General features: G+C 55.0%; 12 non-coding genes and 1 pseudogene across 12 annotated transcripts; all 13 read right to left on the reverse strand.

Moving 5' to 3' along the window:
- Positions 1–581: 581 nt before the first annotated feature.
- On the reverse strand, positions 582–774 carry LOC126439424 (U2 spliceosomal RNA). Its single transcript, XR_007581182.1, has one exon. It is a non-coding gene; the product is annotated as a U2 spliceosomal RNA (small nuclear RNA).
- Positions 775–1,538: 764 nt separating this feature from the next.
- LOC126439426 (U2 spliceosomal RNA) lies at positions 1,539–1,731 on the reverse strand. The gene has a single exon (XR_007581184.1). It is a non-coding gene; the product is annotated as a U2 spliceosomal RNA (small nuclear RNA).
- A 764-nt stretch (positions 1,732–2,495) lies between these two features.
- LOC126439427 (U2 spliceosomal RNA) lies at positions 2,496–2,688 on the reverse strand. Its single transcript, XR_007581185.1, has one exon. It is a non-coding gene; the product is annotated as a U2 spliceosomal RNA (small nuclear RNA).
- Positions 2,689–3,452: 764 nt separating this feature from the next.
- LOC126439475 (U2 spliceosomal RNA) lies at positions 3,453–3,651 on the reverse strand. Its single transcript, XR_007581215.1, has one exon. It is a non-coding gene; the product is annotated as a U2 spliceosomal RNA (small nuclear RNA).
- A 6,171-nt stretch (positions 3,652–9,822) lies between these two features.
- On the reverse strand, positions 9,823–9,956 carry LOC126439484 (U2 spliceosomal RNA; annotated as a pseudogene).
- A 764-nt stretch (positions 9,957–10,720) lies between these two features.
- Positions 10,721–10,913, reverse strand: LOC126439428 (U2 spliceosomal RNA). Its single transcript, XR_007581186.1, has one exon. It is a non-coding gene; the product is annotated as a U2 spliceosomal RNA (small nuclear RNA).
- A 763-nt stretch (positions 10,914–11,676) lies between these two features.
- LOC126439429 (U2 spliceosomal RNA) lies at positions 11,677–11,869 on the reverse strand. Its single transcript, XR_007581187.1, has one exon. It is a non-coding gene; the product is annotated as a U2 spliceosomal RNA (small nuclear RNA).
- A 763-nt stretch (positions 11,870–12,632) lies between these two features.
- On the reverse strand, positions 12,633–12,825 carry LOC126439430 (U2 spliceosomal RNA). Its single transcript, XR_007581188.1, has one exon. It is a non-coding gene; the product is annotated as a U2 spliceosomal RNA (small nuclear RNA).
- A 763-nt stretch (positions 12,826–13,588) lies between these two features.
- On the reverse strand, positions 13,589–13,781 carry LOC126439431 (U2 spliceosomal RNA). Its single transcript, XR_007581189.1, has one exon. It is a non-coding gene; the product is annotated as a U2 spliceosomal RNA (small nuclear RNA).
- Positions 13,782–14,544: 763 nt separating this feature from the next.
- On the reverse strand, positions 14,545–14,737 carry LOC126439433 (U2 spliceosomal RNA). The gene has a single exon (XR_007581190.1). It is a non-coding gene; the product is annotated as a U2 spliceosomal RNA (small nuclear RNA).
- Positions 14,738–15,500: 763 nt separating this feature from the next.
- Positions 15,501–15,693, reverse strand: LOC126439434 (U2 spliceosomal RNA). Its single transcript, XR_007581191.1, has one exon. It is a non-coding gene; the product is annotated as a U2 spliceosomal RNA (small nuclear RNA).
- A 763-nt stretch (positions 15,694–16,456) lies between these two features.
- On the reverse strand, positions 16,457–16,649 carry LOC126439435 (U2 spliceosomal RNA). The gene has a single exon (XR_007581192.1). It is a non-coding gene; the product is annotated as a U2 spliceosomal RNA (small nuclear RNA).
- A 763-nt stretch (positions 16,650–17,412) lies between these two features.
- LOC126439436 (U2 spliceosomal RNA) lies at positions 17,413–17,605 on the reverse strand. The gene has a single exon (XR_007581193.1). It is a non-coding gene; the product is annotated as a U2 spliceosomal RNA (small nuclear RNA).
- Positions 17,606–18,198: the final 593 nt, after the last annotated feature.

Here is an 18,198-nt window from a genome sequence, read left to right on the forward strand (position 1 = left end):
ATGGCGAACAGTAAACTGCGACTCCCATTTGAACGCCGCAAGCTGCCAGGGCAGTGGAGAAGCCGTGAGGCCGCCCCACAGCAGCGCCAGGCCGGCGCGAGCTACACCGGCGCGAGGCCGGCGCGAGCTACACCTAGCCTAGTGCTTACATCGTCCACCGCCAACTGCATACGTGTGTACACACGTATTCTGCGTGCGTGCGGCGGCGACGACGACGTTCGCGAGGAGCTAAGGATATAACTCCAAAAAATGAAATTAAAATTATCTGTGGCCGGACCATATGTGACGCCAACGAGGCATCCGAAGGCACCCTTCTGTGCCCATATAAATTACCAGCCTAGTGTAATGCGGCTGCAAGAGCGGTCCGGCTAACCGCAAAAAAAAAAAAAAAAAAAATAAAAAAATAAAAAAATTCATAAGATAATGCTAAATTAATTACAAGAAATCGTGGAAACCGTGGAAATCGTGGTGTGTATGCAGCTAACTACTGGGCACATCGACAACTGCAACAAGTTTTGCTACCAGCGGAATATCTGATAACTGCAGAATATTTACCCATTTCAGGCTGTGTTTTAATTATTTTTAGGTGGGCCGATCCCGGCGGTACTGCAATGCCGGGCCAACCCGCGACAGAGGTGGAGCAAGCCCCTAGCACTCCGTCATGAGCCAAAAATGAGTTTAATATTCTGGTCCTGCGATGCAGGACGTATCAGATATTAAGCTGATAAGAACAGATACTACACTTTGATCTTAGCCAAAAGGCCGAGAAGCGATAAAGGAAAATCCGCATTCGAAGGGCCTAAATGCTTGCAGCGTGTGCGCTCCACATGTGGGAGTGACACACGGTGGTACGGGCCGATATGGCAACAGGCGACCGTCGAAAACATCGCAAAAGCAAGTGCGGGAAAGAAGGACAATTCGCGAGAGCACTCGTCAACAGCCCAGTACTACCCTCCATGGCGAACAGTAAACTGCGACTCCCATTTGAACGCCGCAAGCTGCCAGGGCAGTGGAGAAGCCGTGAGGCCGCCCCACAGCAGCGCCAGGCCGGCGCGAGCTACACCGGCGCGAGGCCGGCGCGAGCTACACCTAGCCTAGTGCTTACATCGTCCACCGCCAACTGCATACGTGTGTACACACGTATTCTGCGTGCGTGCGGCGGCGACGACGACGTTCGCGAGGAGCTAAGGATATAACTCCAAAAAATGAAATTAAAATTATCTGTGGCCGGACCATATGTGACGCCAACGAGGCATCCGAAGGCACCCTTCTGTGCCCATATAAATTACCAGCCTAGTGTAATGCGGCTGCAAGAGCGGTCCGGCTAACCGCAAAAAAAAAAAAAAAAAAAAATAAAAAAATAAAAAAATTCATAAGATAATGCTAAATTAATTACAAGAAATCGTGGAAACCGTGGAAATCGTGGTGTGTATGCAGCTAACTACTGGGCACATCGACAACTGCAACAAGTTTTGCTACCAGCGGAATATCTGATAACTGCAGAATATTTACCCATTTCAGGCTGTGTTTTAATTATTTTTAGGTGGGCCGATCCCGGCGGTACTGCAATGCCGGGCCAACCCGCGACAGAGGTGGAGCAAGCCCCTAGCACTCCGTCATGAGCCAAAAATGAGTTTAATATTCTGGTCCTGCGATGCAGGACGTATCAGATATTAAGCTGATAAGAACAGATACTACACTTTGATCTTAGCCAAAAGGCCGAGAAGCGATAAAGGAAAATCCGCATTCGAAGGGCCTAAATGCTTGCAGCGTGTGCGCTCCACATGTGGGAGTGACACACGGTGGTACGGGCCGATATGGCAACAGGCGACCGTCGAAAACATCGCAAAAGCAAGTGCGGGAAAGAAGGACAATTCGCGAGAGCACTCGTCAACAGCCCAGTACTACCCTCCATGGCGAACAGTAAACTGCGACTCCCATTTGAACGCCGCAAGCTGCCAGGGCAGTGGAGAAGCCGTGAGGCCGCCCCACAGCAGCGCCAGGCCGGCGCGAGCTACACCGGCGCGAGGCCGGCGCGAGCTACACCTAGCCTAGTGCTTACATCGTCCACCGCCAACTGCATACGTGTGTACACACGTATTCTGCGTGCGTGCGGCGGCGACGACGACGTTCGCGAGGAGCTAAGGATATAACTCCAAAAAATGAAATTAAAATTATCTGTGGCCGGACCATATGTGACGCCAACGAGGCATCCGAAGGCACCCTTCTGTGCCCATATAAATTACCAGCCTAGTGTAATGCGGCTGCAAGAGCGGTCCGGCTAACCGCAAAAAAAAAAAAAAAAAAAAATAAAAAAATAAAAAAATTCATAAGATAATGCTAAATTAATTACAAGAAATCGTGGAAACCGTGGAAATCGTGGTGTGTATGCAGCTAACTACTGGGCACATCGACAACTGCAACAAGTTTTGCTACCAGCGGAATATCTGATAACTGCAGAATATTTACCCATTTCAGGCTGTGTTTTAATTATTTTTAGGTGGGCCGATCCCGGCGGTACTGCAATGCCGGGCCAACCCGCGACAGAGGTGGAGCAAGCCCCTAGCACTCCGTCATGAGCCAAAAATGAGTTTAATATTCTGGTCCTGCGATGCAGGACGTATCAGATATTAAGCTGATAAGAACAGATACTACACTTTGATCTTAGCCAAAAGGCCGAGAAGCGATAAAGGAAAATCCGCATTCGAAGGGCCTAAATGCTTGCAGCGTGTGCGCTCCACATGTGGGAGTGACACACGGTGGTACGGGCCGATATGGCAACAGGCGACCGTCGAAAACATCGCAAAAGCAAGTGCGGGAAAGAAGGACAATTCGCGAGAGCACTCGTCAACAGCCCAGTACTACCCTCCATGGCGAACAGTAAACTGCGACTCCCATTTGAACGCCGCAAGCTGCCAGGGCAGTGGAGAAGCCGTGAGGCCGCCCCACAGCAGCGCCAGGCCGGCGCGAGCTACACCGGCGCGAGGCCGGCGCGAGCTACACCTAGCCTAGTGCTTACATCGTCCACCGCCAACTGCATACGTGTGTACACACGTATTCTGCGTGCGTGCGGCGGCGACGACGACGTTCGCGAGGAGCTAAGGATATAACTCCAAAAAATGAAATTAAAATTATCTGTGGCCGGACCATATGTGACGCCAACGAGGCATCCGAAGGCACCCTTCTGTGCCCATATAAATTACCAGCCTAGTGTAATGCGGCTGCAAGAGCGGTCCGGCTAACCGCAAAAAAAAAAAAAAAAAAAAATAAAAAAATAAAAAAATTCATAAGATAATGCTAAATTAATTACAAGAAATCGTGGAAACCGTGGAAATCGTGGTGTGTATGCAGCTAACTACTGGGCACATCGACAACTGCAACAAGTTTTGCTACCAGCGGAATATCTGATAACTGCAGAATATTTACCCATTTCAGGCTGTGTTTTAATTATTTTTAGGTGGGCCGATCCCGGCGGTACTGCAATGCCGGGCCAACCCGCGACAGAGGTGGAGCAAGCCCCTAGCACTCCGTCATGAGCCAAAAATGAGTTTAATATTCTGGTCCTGCGATGCAGGACGTATCAGATATTAAGCTGATAAGAACAGATTTTTATTTTCCGAGATAATTCTTAGTTACAGTTTTAAGAAGTATAAATTTAAGAAAAAATATTCATGACTCTATACAATGCGAGTTTTACAAATTTGTTAAGTTTAGATAAAATAAAATTTAGAAAAACGGTTCTAACCGTACTTAAGTAATTGAACCTTATTCTAACTCGTGGGTTAAGCCCACTACTTAAATATTGGAAGGCCGCGTTAGGCGCGGATGCTTAAGTATATTACCTTAAGATTAATCCCGCGGTAGGCGCGGCCTTAGATAATTTCAGAACGGGGAAGGTTGGAGCTAGTTTAGGATCTATTTTGTTTATTACATTCTTCTCCATGCCCTGACAGCACACTGCACATGCACGGCTGCCAGCGGCTGGTGTGCCACGCACGCAGGCGGGTCACACACAGCCGGACTTCTCCCCTCTGTCCGCCTTGCGGCAGACGTCACCGGGGTGTCGTGGCAGGAGGGCGTTGCTTCCCACGCTGGCTGGAGACTGCCGGGCAGTAGGCACACGTTTGGCGCCGCCTAGCACCGCGCCAACCGAGGTGGGGGCCATATTCGGCGGACACCACGGAGGGAGGGGCACCAGGCAGCACCGCACGCACCGCTACTGACTCGGCACTGCTGCAGTGCGGCGCGAAGATGGTGTAGCGCCGCAGGTCCCGCGTCGTGGAGGAGAATCTCGACGCCGACGTCACGAAGGCACCGACCTCGAAGTTCTCCGACGACTGCAGTCTCGAGGGTCTCGCAGCCTGACGTCAGAGCATGCCACAGTCTAGGGGGACACATACTGGCGGTGGCCAGTAATGTGTTCCACGTAAATGTCGCGGGACCACTTGATGGTGTCAGACACCATCAGCCGCCGCATCAGTTGGCAGTAGCGGCTAGCGATGCCTAGGTGCCGAAGCACTGCATCATTCTGGCGGTCCCACGCCCCCAGACTGCCAACAACCAGGGCGTCGACAGTGACGGAATAGCCGCGAGCGGCTAATCCGCGCGCAACGTCGGCGTACTTTATCCTCTTCAGTTGCCGAGCGTTGTCGAGCGCAATCCGCCTATTCTCGAAGGGGATTGTCACATCGACGATGGTCACAGTCTTAGCGGCCTCGTCAGTTATTACGAGGTCCGGACGCAGCCCACTGCTGTCCCCTATGACGGCTTGGTTGATCCTGATGTCAGGAACAGCAGCGTTTCCTCTCCTTGGCCGCCCAGCGACTGCTGTCGCGAGGCGGTTGAGGACCGCGTTGTGGCGATACTGCAGGGCTGCTGAGTGCACCATGCACGCGTTGATCACGTGCGGGAGCGTCTCGTTGTTGTGGCCACAGCGTCGGCAGGCTTTGTTGTTGTTTGCCCGCCCATCAAAGCGGCGACAACCGTTCAGAGGCACGACTCCGAGCCTGGCGCGATGGATAAAGCGCCAGTCTGCGAAGCGGGTGTATTTGCCTCCCGCTATGAAGTGGTTGGACGCTGTGGACTCCCTGGTACACTCGAACACCTTCCCCTGGTCAGGTTTCCTGAGTAGGAGGTTGCGCAGGCGCTGTCTCAGACACTCGCGGAGCGTCCGCGAGAGAAGACGTTTGGCGCCCCCTCCCACCCGGACATGCTCGACGCCAGTGTTGACGGTGCGTCCCACGCTGTCATCATCGTGTTGCGGTCCATCGCCGCCATCATCGAGGTGTCGTGTAGTCACAGGCGCCGTCCCCTCCGTGGCCGGCTGCGTCACCCCTCCGATGCCGCCGTGTTCCGCGTCGTCAGCGATGGCGGGTCGGCCGCCGACCTCCACCTGCAACTCAGAAAGCAGCTCACTCCAGCGCCAAGTGACGCCACGCGGCGCTAGGCGCCTTGTGGCGTTCCTGACGCGCGTCCACAGTGACTGGATGTCACCTCCGTCGCGTGCGAGGTCACCCTCAGTGCTGCCGCTAAGGTAGGTGGCCAAGTCGGAACGACTCGGCTCCCTCCCCAGTCGGCGGCGCGCGGCCGTAGATAGTGTGGCCCAGGCGATGTCTCGGACGGTGGCGTCGTCGCAGTGCAGCATGCGGAAGCCGTGGACGATGGTGGAGATGTCCGCAGCGTCCGCGAGCGGCGTCAGGCCGCATCCTCCCTCTCCCAGCGCGAGGTACAGCTGTTCGGTGGACGCACGCTGTGGGAGGAACAGCCATGATTTGACAGCCGCTTTCACTGCCTTGTCGAGTGCAGATAGCGGCCCCTTGCGTACCGCTCCGCCCCGCATGACAAAGTCAAGCCTAGGGAGGAGAAAGACACGCACAGCGTCAATCTTCTGCCAGGGAGCCAGCAGGGAAGCGTCCAGGTGCTGCAAGTCGCGTCGAATTGCCGCGATCGCATCCGTTGGCGTCTGCGTGACTTTGTACCCGGTGGGAACGCCAAGATGGAGGTAGGCGTCACCCGCACCGAGCACGGCTGGTTCTCCCCCTTGCAGGGCGAATACCGAGCCTAGTGTCTGCCGACGGCGGATGTGAAGCGTGGCACACTTCGACGGCTTGAAGGTAAGCCCGGCCCACGTCGCCGCCTCACCCACAACATTGAGGAGCGTCTGCATCGCCTCTGAATCCCGCGCCAGAAGCACGATATCGTCCGCATACGCCAGTGCACTCACACTGACGCCGCTAAGCGGAATACCACACTCATTTCTGAGTAAGGTTGCGGCGCGAAGTACCGGCTCGAGCGCGAGATTAAAGACGATGGGCGACAGTGGACAGCCCTGCTTGACCCCTGCCTGGATCTCTATCTCCTCCGTTAGTCCGTCAGATGTACGGACGCGGGTGGAGCAACCATCGTACATGTCGGCAATTAGATGGTGCAATTGCTCTGGTAGTCCCATCCTGCTCAGTACTCCAAGGAGGTGAGCGTGAGGCACTGAACCAAAAGCATTCGCCAGATCAAGCCAAGCAAAGCATGCTTGGCCTCCCCTGCGCCTTGCATCGTCAATTGCCGTCTGCACAATGAAGTTGTGCTCGTAGCAGCCTTCAAACGTGCGGAAGCCCTTCTGTTCTGGGGAGAGCAGGTTCAACCGCTCTGCCCAGAGAGAAGTGCGGTCCGCAACGATTGCAGCAAAGAGCTTAGAGATGGTAGAGCTCAATGCTAAAGGCCGCCAGTTTGTCACGTCCGAGACGTCCCCTTTCTTGTGGATGAGGACGGTAGTGGATATTTTCCACTGCACCGGAGTCTTCCGCTCTTTCCAGCAGCGCGAGAAGATCTTAGCTAGCACGTGGCAGCCAGGATCCTCACGTCGCAAGTCCGAGTAGGTGACTCCGTCTGCCCCAGGAGCAGTATTGCTCGCCTTCTGGAGCCGCTGTTGCACCTCTGAAGGTGTGATCGGCAGCAGGACCTCCTCGCTGACATCAGGAGGCGTGGTGGCGGCAAAGACCGGGACAGCAGCTGGTGCATCTGAAAGAGAGAAGTCAGATTTACCATAGATCTTTTTAAAGTGCTCCGTGAGCACGCTGCCATCGATTTGGCAGCACGGTGACGTCTCGCCAAGGACGCGCTGCATCGCCTTGCGCCGGTCCGCGCGGTACAGCTTCTGAATCTCAGATGCTGCATTCGCGTCGTACCGACGCTCGGCGGCCGCCGCGCGCCGTGCGCCACGTCCACCGCGCCGCCCACCGCGGCCGCGTGTAGGGGCAGGGGGAGGGGGATTGGCAGCAGCGTCGGCGCGGCCCTGGCCGCGGTGCGCTGCTGCTGGTGGCCCATCCTGTCGACCTCCGGCTGCCTGGCGTTGTGGCTTCGTCTCGGCGATCTCGGAGATGAAGTCCTCGACGGCCGCGACGAATGCGTCCCACGGTTGGTTGTGGACGCTCTCCAGGGCCGCCAGCCAGCGCCGCTGCCTCTCCGTTAGCCGAGCGTCGGCCGGGGGAGGGGGGGGCGGAGCTGCCTCGGTTGCGCCCTGTTCGGAAGGTACAGGGGGGCCTGTCAGGTCTTGTGAAGGACGGGAGTTTTGCGGCGGGAGGTTGGGACTGGGCCGGTTGTTACGGCGTCGGCGTCTCCTCCTCTTGCTGCCAGTTCTCGGAGATGCAGCTGCAGTTCCTCCGTCCACGTCGCGCCGCTCCGTCGTCTGCGTCGGTGGTGGTGCCGTGCTGCCATCTGGCGTGGGCCGCTCAGTGCTGCTCTCGATCGCCGCGCTGGTGACAGGTGGCGCAGCGGTAGCAGCAGGGGCCGGTGTAGCTTGCGCCGGCCTGGCGCTCGGGTCAGGCGCACCGCGGCTGGTGTTCGCCGCGCCGCCAACAGATGTCCCGGCGGTCGCCAGCGGCCCGCCGCCGGCGCGAGAAACGCGGGGTGTAGCTCGCGCCGGCTGACCGGCCGCGCCGGCTCGCCCCGGGCCGCTGTTACGCGGACTGGGTGCCCGACGATCGCTACCAGATGGCGCAGTGGTCGTAGGGGTGGCTGGTGTAGCCCGCGCCGGCCGGGCGTCTCGAGGTGTAGCTCGCGCCGGCCTGGCGCTCGGGCCCAGCGCACCGCGGCTGTTGTTCGCCGCGCCGCCAACAGATGGCCCGGCGGTCGCCAGCGGCCCGCCGCCGGCGCAAGAAACACGAGGTGTAGCTCGCGCCGGCTGACCGGACGTGCCGGCTCGCCCCGGGCCGCTGTTACGCGGACTGGGTGCCCAACGATCGCTACCAGATGGCGCAGTGGTCGTAGAGGTGGCCGGTGTTGCCCGCGCCGGCCGGGCGTCTCCAGGTGTAGCTCGCGCCGGCCTGGCGCTCGGGCCCAGCGCACCGCGGCTGTTGTTCGCCGCGCCGCCAACAGATGGCCCAGCGGTCGCCCGCGCCCTGCCGCCGGCGCGAGATACACGAGGTGTAGCTCGCGCCGGCCGCCCAGGCGCGTTGGCTCGCGCCGGGCCGCTGTTACGCGGACTGGGCGGTATGATGCGCCGTCGGTCCGGGGGCGGTGGTCTGCGTCCTGCAGCACGGCGTCTGTCCCTCCGTGGGGTGACTACGTGCCACTCATTATCTGAAACAGAGGCTGCCTGTTTAGTAGCACTCCCTGCCTGAGCGGAGACGGAGTGACGGGCGTCACTCGACGTTACCGCCGGCAGGGCAGAGGAAACGCGGCGCGTGTACGTCTGCGACCGCACAAGCACCACACCATCCGGTGCATCCGCCGGGCTCGCGGCCTCTGGTGCGTCAATCAGCGGCGCGGCTGCGCCGTGAATAACACCAACGGTCGCGGCGAGCGAGGCAGCCTGCCTGCCACTGCCCACCCGCACCGCAGAGCCACCTGTTGGCGGCGTAGCGAATGCGGGCGGCAGTCCCAGGCCGGTACCCACGCTCCCGACAGATGGCGGGCGGGAGGCGCCTGCGGCAGCCGCACGACGTGGCCAGCGTACGCCACTGGGTGCAATGGCCGGCGCGGGCAGCGGCGAGCCGCGGCCTTTGTCGGACACTGCGCCTCTGGCCGGAGCGACGCGTTCGGCGGCAGGCGTCGGCAGCGGGCTGCCTTCACCTCCCGAACTTGCGCTCGGCACTCGTGGCGACGCGGTTGACGTCGCGGAGCGTGTCGGCAGGGGGATGCCAGACCTCCTCGGCGTGCGCACACAAAGTACACACGACGCGGGGGTGGCAACCACCGCCGTCCTGGGCGTCGCAGACGCCTGCACACTCACACAGGGTGAGGGCAAGGCAGCCTGTGAGCCCACCACGCTGCTGCGGGTCAGGACCGCCGCGTAAGTTAAACCTAAGTCCAGCCGGTCTGTCCTACTAGCTTCGGGGACCGGACTGGGCTGTGGCCATAGCCCCTCTCTATTATCTAAGGCTAGGCGGCCTATGGTACTAGCTTCCCGAGCCGCTTTCGCCTGTGGCTTGCGCCCAGCACTAACTAAGGACGAAGGGCCTGTCCTACTAGCTTCGGGGGCCCTCGCCTGTGACCTCCCGCCGGCCGACCACTCTGGGTGCCCCAGAGAGCCAGACACGGCATCGTGTCCCATACCCACTCTCCCCCGACTGGCAGCGCCGGGGGTTGCGGAATCTGCATTGCAGAGCCGCTGGTGTAGCCGCAGCGTCTTCAGCCGCGGGTCGCGTCGGCCGCAAAACTGGCACTCGAAAACGGGAACCGTTTCCGGGTCGTGCAGCCTCCTGTAGTGGCGGAGAAGGGCCGAGTGGTCCTTGTACTCGCCAAAAGTTGGTCTCCCGGCAGCCTTGGTGACGAAGCAGATCCGGCAGCGGAAGACCTCCGCCGGCAGCGTCACCACGAGCTCCATTGTTCAGGTCGCGGACCTGAAACAGGAGAATAAGCGCGACCGCTTCCCGGTGCAGTAATCAGTCCATATGAGCTCACATTAAGCTGATAAGAACAGATACTACACTTTGATCTTAGCCAAAAGGCCGAGAAGCGATAAAGGAAAATCCGCATTCGAAGGGCCTAAATGCTTGCAGCGTGTGCGCTCCACATGTGGGAGTGACACACGGTGGTACGGGCCGATATGGCAACAGGCGACCGTCGAAAACATCGCAAAAGCAAGTGCGGGAAAGAAGGACAATTCGCGAGAGCACTCGTCAACAGCCCAGTACTACCCTCCATGGCGAACAGTAAACTGCGACTCCCATTTGAACGCCGCAAGCTGCCAGGGCAGTGGAGAAGCCGTGAGGCCGCCCCACAGCAGCGCCAGGCCGGCGCGAGCTACACCGGCGCGAGGCCGGCGCGAGCTACACCTAGCCTAGTGCTTACATCGTCCACCGCCAACTGCATACGTGTGTACACACGTATTCTGCGTGCGTGCGGCGGCGACGACGACGTTCGCGAGGAGCTAAGGATATAACTCCAAAAAATGAAATTAAAATTATCTGTGGCCGGACCATATGTGACGCCAACGAGGCATCCGAAGGCACCCTTCTGTGCCCATATAAATTACCAGCCTAGTGTAATGCGGCTGCAAGAGCGGTCCGGCTAACCGCAAAAAAAAAAAAAAAAAAAAATAAAAAAATAAAAAAATTCATAAGATAATGCTAAATTAATTACAAGAAATCGTGGAAACCGTGGAAATCGTGGTGTGTATGCAGCTAACTACTGGGCACATCGACAACTGCAACAAGTTTTGCTACCAGCGGAATATCTGATAACTGCAGAATATTTACCCATTTCAGGCTGTGTTTTAATTATTTTTAGGTGGGCCGATCCCGGCGGTACTGCAATGCCGGGCCAACCCGCGACAGAGGTGGAGCAAGCCCCTAGCACTCCGTCATGAGCCAAAAATGAGTTTAATATTCTGGTCCTGCGATGCAGGACGTATCAGATATTAAGCTGATAAGAACAGATACTACACTTTGATCTTAGCCAAAAGGCCGAGAAGCGATAAAGGAAAATCCGCATTCGAAGGGCCTAAATGCTTGCAGCGTGTGCGCTCCACATGTGGGAGTGACACACGGTGGTACGGGCCGATATGGCAACAGGCGACCGTCGAAAACATCGCAAAAGCAAGTGCGGGAAAGAAGGACAATTCGCGAGAGCACTCGTCAACAGCCCAGTACTACCCTCCATGGCGAACAGTAAACTGCGACTCCCATTTGAACGCCGCAAGCTGCCAGGGCAGTGGAGAAGCCGTGAGGCCGCCCCACAGCAGCGCCAGGCCGGCGCGAGCTACACCGGCGCGAGGCCGGCGCGAGCTACACCTAGCCTAGTGCTTACATCGTCCACCGCCAACTGCATACGTGTGTACACACGTATTCTGCGTGCGTGCGGCGGCGACGACGACGTTCGCGAGGAGCTAAGGATATAACTCCAAAAAATGAAATTAAAATTATCTGTGGCCGGACCATATGTGACGCCAACGAGGCATCCGAAGGCACCCTTCTGTGCCCATATAAATTACCAGCCTAGTGTAATGCGGCTGCAAGAGCGGTCCGGCTAACCGCAAAAAAAAAAAAAAAAAAAATAAAAAAATAAAAAAATTCATAAGATAATGCTAAATTAATTACAAGAAATCGTGGAAACCGTGGAAATCGTGGTGTGTATGCAGCTAACTACTGGGCACATCGACAACTGCAACAAGTTTTGCTACCAGCGGAATATCTGATAACTGCAGAATATTTACCCATTTCAGGCTGTGTTTTAATTATTTTTAGGTGGGCCGATCCCGGCGGTACTGCAATGCCGGGCCAACCCGCGACAGAGGTGGAGCAAGCCCCTAGCACTCCGTCATGAGCCAAAAATGAGTTTAATATTCTGGTCCTGCGATGCAGGACGTATCAGATATTAAGCTGATAAGAACAGATACTACACTTTGATCTTAGCCAAAAGGCCGAGAAGCGATAAAGGAAAATCCGCATTCGAAGGGCCTAAATGCTTGCAGCGTGTGCGCTCCACATGTGGGAGTGACACACGGTGGTACGGGCCGATATGGCAACAGGCGACCGTCGAAAACATCGCAAAAGCAAGTGCGGGAAAGAAGGACAATTCGCGAGAGCACTCGTCAACAGCCCAGTACTACCCTCCATGGCGAACAGTAAACTGCGACTCCCATTTGAACGCCGCAAGCTGCCAGGGCAGTGGAGAAGCCGTGAGGCCGCCCCACAGCAGCGCCAGGCCGGCGCGAGCTACACCGGCGCGAGGCCGGCGCGAGCTACACCTAGCCTAGTGCTTACATCGTCCACCGCCAACTGCATACGTGTGTACACACGTATTCTGCGTGCGTGCGGCGGCGACGACGACGTTCGCGAGGAGCTAAGGATATAACTCCAAAAAATGAAATTAAAATTATCTGTGGCCGGACCATATGTGACGCCAACGAGGCATCCGAAGGCACCCTTCTGTGCCCATATAAATTACCAGCCTAGTGTAATGCGGCTGCAAGAGCGGTCCGGCTAACCGCAAAAAAAAAAAAAAAAAAAATAAAAAAATAAAAAAATTCATAAGATAATGCTAAATTAATTACAAGAAATCGTGGAAACCGTGGAAATCGTGGTGTGTATGCAGCTAACTACTGGGCACATCGACAACTGCAACAAGTTTTGCTACCAGCGGAATATCTGATAACTGCAGAATATTTACCCATTTCAGGCTGTGTTTTAATTATTTTTAGGTGGGCCGATCCCGGCGGTACTGCAATGCCGGGCCAACCCGCGACAGAGGTGGAGCAAGCCCCTAGCACTCCGTCATGAGCCAAAAATGAGTTTAATATTCTGGTCCTGCGATGCAGGACGTATCAGATATTAAGCTGATAAGAACAGATACTACACTTTGATCTTAGCCAAAAGGCCGAGAAGCGATAAAGGAAAATCCGCATTCGAAGGGCCTAAATGCTTGCAGCGTGTGCGCTCCACATGTGGGAGTGACACACGGTGGTACGGGCCGATATGGCAACAGGCGACCGTCGAAAACATCGCAAAAGCAAGTGCGGGAAAGAAGGACAATTCGCGAGAGCACTCGTCAACAGCCCAGTACTACCCTCCATGGCGAACAGTAAACTGCGACTCCCATTTGAACGCCGCAAGCTGCCAGGGCAGTGGAGAAGCCGTGAGGCCGCCCCACAGCAGCGCCAGGCCGGCGCGAGCTACACCGGCGCGAGGCCGGCGCGAGCTACACCTAGCCTAGTGCTTACATCGTCCACCGCCAACTGCATACGTGTGTACACACGTATTCTGCGTGCGTGCGGCGGCGACGACGACGTTCGCGAGGAGCTAAGGATATAACTCCAAAAAATGAAATTAAAATTATCTGTGGCCGGACCATATGTGACGCCAACGAGGCATCCGAAGGCACCCTTCTGTGCCCATATAAATTACCAGCCTAGTGTAATGCGGCTGCAAGAGCGGTCCGGCTAACCGCAAAAAAAAAAAAAAAAAAAATAAAAAAATAAAAAAATTCATAAGATAATGCTAAATTAATTACAAGAAATCGTGGAAACCGTGGAAATCGTGGTGTGTATGCAGCTAACTACTGGGCACATCGACAACTGCAACAAGTTTTGCTACCAGCGGAATATCTGATAACTGCAGAATATTTACCCATTTCAGGCTGTGTTTTAATTATTTTTAGGTGGGCCGATCCCGGCGGTACTGCAATGCCGGGCCAACCCGCGACAGAGGTGGAGCAAGCCCCTAGCACTCCGTCATGAGCCAAAAATGAGTTTAATATTCTGGTCCTGCGATGCAGGACGTATCAGATATTAAGCTGATAAGAACAGATACTACACTTTGATCTTAGCCAAAAGGCCGAGAAGCGATAAAGGAAAATCCGCATTCGAAGGGCCTAAATGCTTGCAGCGTGTGCGCTCCACATGTGGGAGTGACACACGGTGGTACGGGCCGATATGGCAACAGGCGACCGTCGAAAACATCGCAAAAGCAAGTGCGGGAAAGAAGGACAATTCGCGAGAGCACTCGTCAACAGCCCAGTACTACCCTCCATGGCGAACAGTAAACTGCGACTCCCATTTGAACGCCGCAAGCTGCCAGGGCAGTGGAGAAGCCGTGAGGCCGCCCCACAGCAGCGCCAGGCCGGCGCGAGCTACACCGGCGCGAGGCCGGCGCGAGCTACACCTAGCCTAGTGCTTACATCGTCCACCGCCAACTGCATACGTGTGTACACACGTATTCTGCGTGCGTGCGGCGGCGACGACGACGTTCGCGAGGAGCTAAGGATATAACTCCAAAAAATGAAATTAAAATTATCTGTGGCCGGACCATATGTGACGCCAACGAGGCATCCGAAGGCACCCTTCTGTGCCCATATAAATTACCAGCCTAGTGTAATGCGGCTGCAAGAGCGGTCCGGCTAACCGCAAAAAAAAAAAAAAAAAAAATAAAAAAATAAAAAAATTCATAAGATAATGCTAAATTAATTACAAGAAATCGTGGAAACCGTGGAAATCGTGGTGTGTATGCAGCTAACTACTGGGCACATCGACAACTGCAACAAGTTTTGCTACCAGCGGAATATCTGATAACTGCAGAATATTTACCCATTTCAGGCTGTGTTTTAATTATTTTTAGGTGGGCCGATCCCGGCGGTACTGCAATGCCGGGCCAACCCGCGACAGAGGTGGAGCAAGCCCCTAGCACTCCGTCATGAGCCAAAAATGAGTTTAATATTCTGGTCCTGCGATGCAGGACGTATCAGATATTAAGCTGATAAGAACAGATACTACACTTTGATCTTAGCCAAAAGGCCGAGAAGCGATAAAGGAAAATCCGCATTCGAAGGGCCTAAATGCTTGCAGCGTGTGCGCTCCACATGTGGGAGTGACACACGGTGGTACGGGCCGATATGGCAACAGGCGACCGTCGAAAACATCGCAAAAGCAAGTGCGGGAAAGAAGGACAATTCGCGAGAGCACTCGTCAACAGCCCAGTACTACCCTCCATGGCGAACAGTAAACTGCGACTCCCATTTGAACGCCGCAAGCTGCCAGGGCAGTGGAGAAGCCGTGAGGCCGCCCCACAGCAGCGCCAGGCCGGCGCGAGCTACACCGGCGCGAGGCCGGCGCGAGCTACACCTAGCCTAGTGCTTACATCGTCCACCGCCAACTGCATACGTGTGTACACACGTATTCTGCGTGCGTGCGGCGGCGACGACGACGTTCGCGAGGAGCTAAGGATATAACTCCAAAAAATGAAATTAAAATTATCTGTGGCCGGACCATATGTGACGCCAACGAGGCATCCGAAGGCACCCTTCTGTGCCCATATAAATTACCAGCCTAGTGTAATGCGGCTGCAAGAGCGGTCCGGCTAACCGCAAAAAAAAAAAAAAAAAAAATAAAAAAATAAAAAAATTCATAAGATAATGCTAAATTAATTACAAGAAATCGTGGAAACCGTGGAAATCGTGGTGTGTATGCAGCTAACTACTGGGCACATCGACAACTGCAACAAGTTTTGCTACCAGCGGAATATCTGATAACTGCAGAATATTTACCCATTTCAGGCTGTGTTTTAATTATTTTTAGGTGGGCCGATCCCGGCGGTACTGCAATGCCGGGCCAACCCGCGACAGAGGTGGAGCAAGCCCCTAGCACTCCGTCATGAGCCAAAAATGAGTTTAATATTCTGGTCCTGCGATGCAGGACGTATCAGATATTAAGCTGATAAGAACAGATACTACACTTTGATCTTAGCCAAAAGGCCGAGAAGCGATAAAGGAAAATCCGCATTCGAAGGGCCTAAATGCTTGCAGCGTGTGCGCTCCACATGTGGGAGTGACACACGGTGGTACGGGCCGATATGGCAACAGGCGACCGTCGAAAACATCGCAAAAGCAAGTGCGGGAAAGAAGGACAATTCGCGAGAGCACTCGTCAACAGCCCAGTACTACCCTCCATGGCGAACAGTAAACTGCGACTCCCATTTGAACGCCGCAAGCTGCCAGGGCAGTGGAGAAGCCGTGAGGCCGCCCCACAGCAGCGCCAGGCCGGCGCGAGCTACACCGGCGCGAGGCCGGCGCGAGCTACACCTAGCCTAGTGCTTACATCGTCCACCGCCAACTGCATACGTGTGTACACACGTATTCTGCGTGCGTGCGGCGGCGACGACGACGTTCGCGAGGAGCTAAGGATATAACTCCAAAAAATGAAATTAAAATTATCTGTGGCCGGACCATATGTGACGCCAACGAGGCATCCGAAGGCACCCTTCTGTGCCCATATAAATTACCAGCCTAGTGTAATGCGGCTGCAAGAGCGGTCCGGCTAACCGCAAAAAAAAAAAAAAAAAAAATAAAAAAATAAAAAAATTCATAAGATAATGCTAAATTAATTACAAGAAATCGTGGAAACCGTGGAAATCGTGGTGTGTATGCAGCTAACTACTGGGCACATCGACAACTGCAACAAGTTTTGCTACCAGCGGAATATCTGATAACTGCAGAATATTTACCCATTTCAGGCTGTGTTTTAATTATTTTTAGGTGGGCCGATCCCGGCGGTACTGCAATGCCGGGCCAACCCGCGACAGAGGTGGAGCAAGCCCCTAGCACTCCGTCATGAGCCAAAAATGAGTTTAATATTCTGGTCCTGCGATGCAGGACGTATCAGATATTAAGCTGATAAGAACAGATACTACACTTTGATCTTAGCCAAAAGGCCGAGAAGCGATAAAGGAAAATCCGCATTCGAAGGGCCTAAATGCTTGCAGCGTGTGCGCTCCACATGTGGGAGTGACACACGGTGGTACGGGCCGATATGGCAACAGGCGACCGTCGAAAACATCGCAAAAGCAAGTGCGGGAAAGAAGGACAATTCGCGAGAGCACTCGTCAACAGCCCAGTACTACCCTCCATGGCGAACAGTAAACTGCGACTCCCATTTGAACGCCGCAAGCTGCCAGGGCAGTGGAGAAGCCGTGAGGCCGCCCCACAGCAGCGCCAGGCCGGCGCGAGCTACACCGGCGCGAGGCCGGCGCGAGCTACACCTAGCCTAGTGCTTACATCGTCCACCGCCAACTGCATACGTGTGTACACACGTATTCTGCGTGCGTGCGGCGGCGACGACGACGTTCGCGAGGAGCTAAGGATATAACTCCAAAAAATGAAATTAAAATTATCTGTGGCCGGACCATATGTGACGCCAACGAGGCATCCGAAGGCACCCTTCTGTGCCCATATAAATTACCAGCCTAGTGTAATGCGGCTGCAAGAGCGGTCCGGCTAACCGCAAAAAAAAAAAAAAAAAAAATAAAAAAATAAAAAAATTCATAAGATAATGCTAAATTAATTACAAGAAATCGTGGAAACCGTGGAAATCGTGGTGTGTATGCAGCTAACTACTGGGCACATCGACAACTGCAACAAGTTTTGCTACCAGCGGAATATCTGATAACTGCAGAATATTTACCCATTTCAGGCTGTGTTTTAATTATTTTTAGGTGGGCCGATCCCGGCGGTACTGCAATGCCGGGCCAACCCGCGACAGAGGTGGAGCAAGCCCCTAGCACTCCGTCATGAGCCAAAAATGAGTTTAATATTCTGGTCCTGCGATGCAGGACGTATCAGATATTAAGCTGATAAGAACAGATACTACACTTTGATCTTAGCCAAAAGGCCGAGAAGCGATAAAGGAAAATCCGCATTCGAAGGGCCTAAATGCTTGCAGCGTGTGCGCTCCACATGTGGGAGTGACACACGGTGGTACGGGCCGATATGGCAACAGGCGACCGTCGAAAACATCGCAAAAGCAAGTGCGGGAAAGAAGGACAATTCGCGAGAGCACTCGTCAACAGCCCAGTACTACCCTCCATGGCGAACAGTAAACTGCGACTCCCATTTGAACGCCGCAAGCTGCCAGGGCAGTGGAGAAGCCGTGAGGCCGCCCCACAGCAGCGCCAGGCCGGCGCGAGCTACACCGGCGCGAGGCCGGCGCGAGCTACACCTAGCCTAGTGCTTACATCGTCCACCGCCAACTGCATACGTGTGTACACACGTATTCTGCGTGCGTGCGGCGGCGACGACGACGTTCGCGAGGAGCTAAGGATATAACTCCAAAAAATGAAATTAAAATTATCTGTGGCCGGACCATATGTGACGCCAACGAGGCATCCGAAGGCACCCTTCTGTGCCCATATAAATTACCAGCCTAGTGTAATGCGGCTGCAAGAGCGGTCCGGCTAACCGCAAAAAAAAAAAAAAAAAAAATAAAAAAATAAAAAA

The sequence above is a fragment of the Schistocerca serialis genome, unplaced genomic scaffold, assembly GCF_023864345.2.
Source record: "Schistocerca serialis cubense isolate TAMUIC-IGC-003099 unplaced genomic scaffold, iqSchSeri2.2 HiC_scaffold_1322, whole genome shotgun sequence".
Classification (NCBI taxonomy): domain Eukaryota; kingdom Metazoa; phylum Arthropoda; class Insecta; order Orthoptera; family Acrididae; genus Schistocerca; species Schistocerca serialis.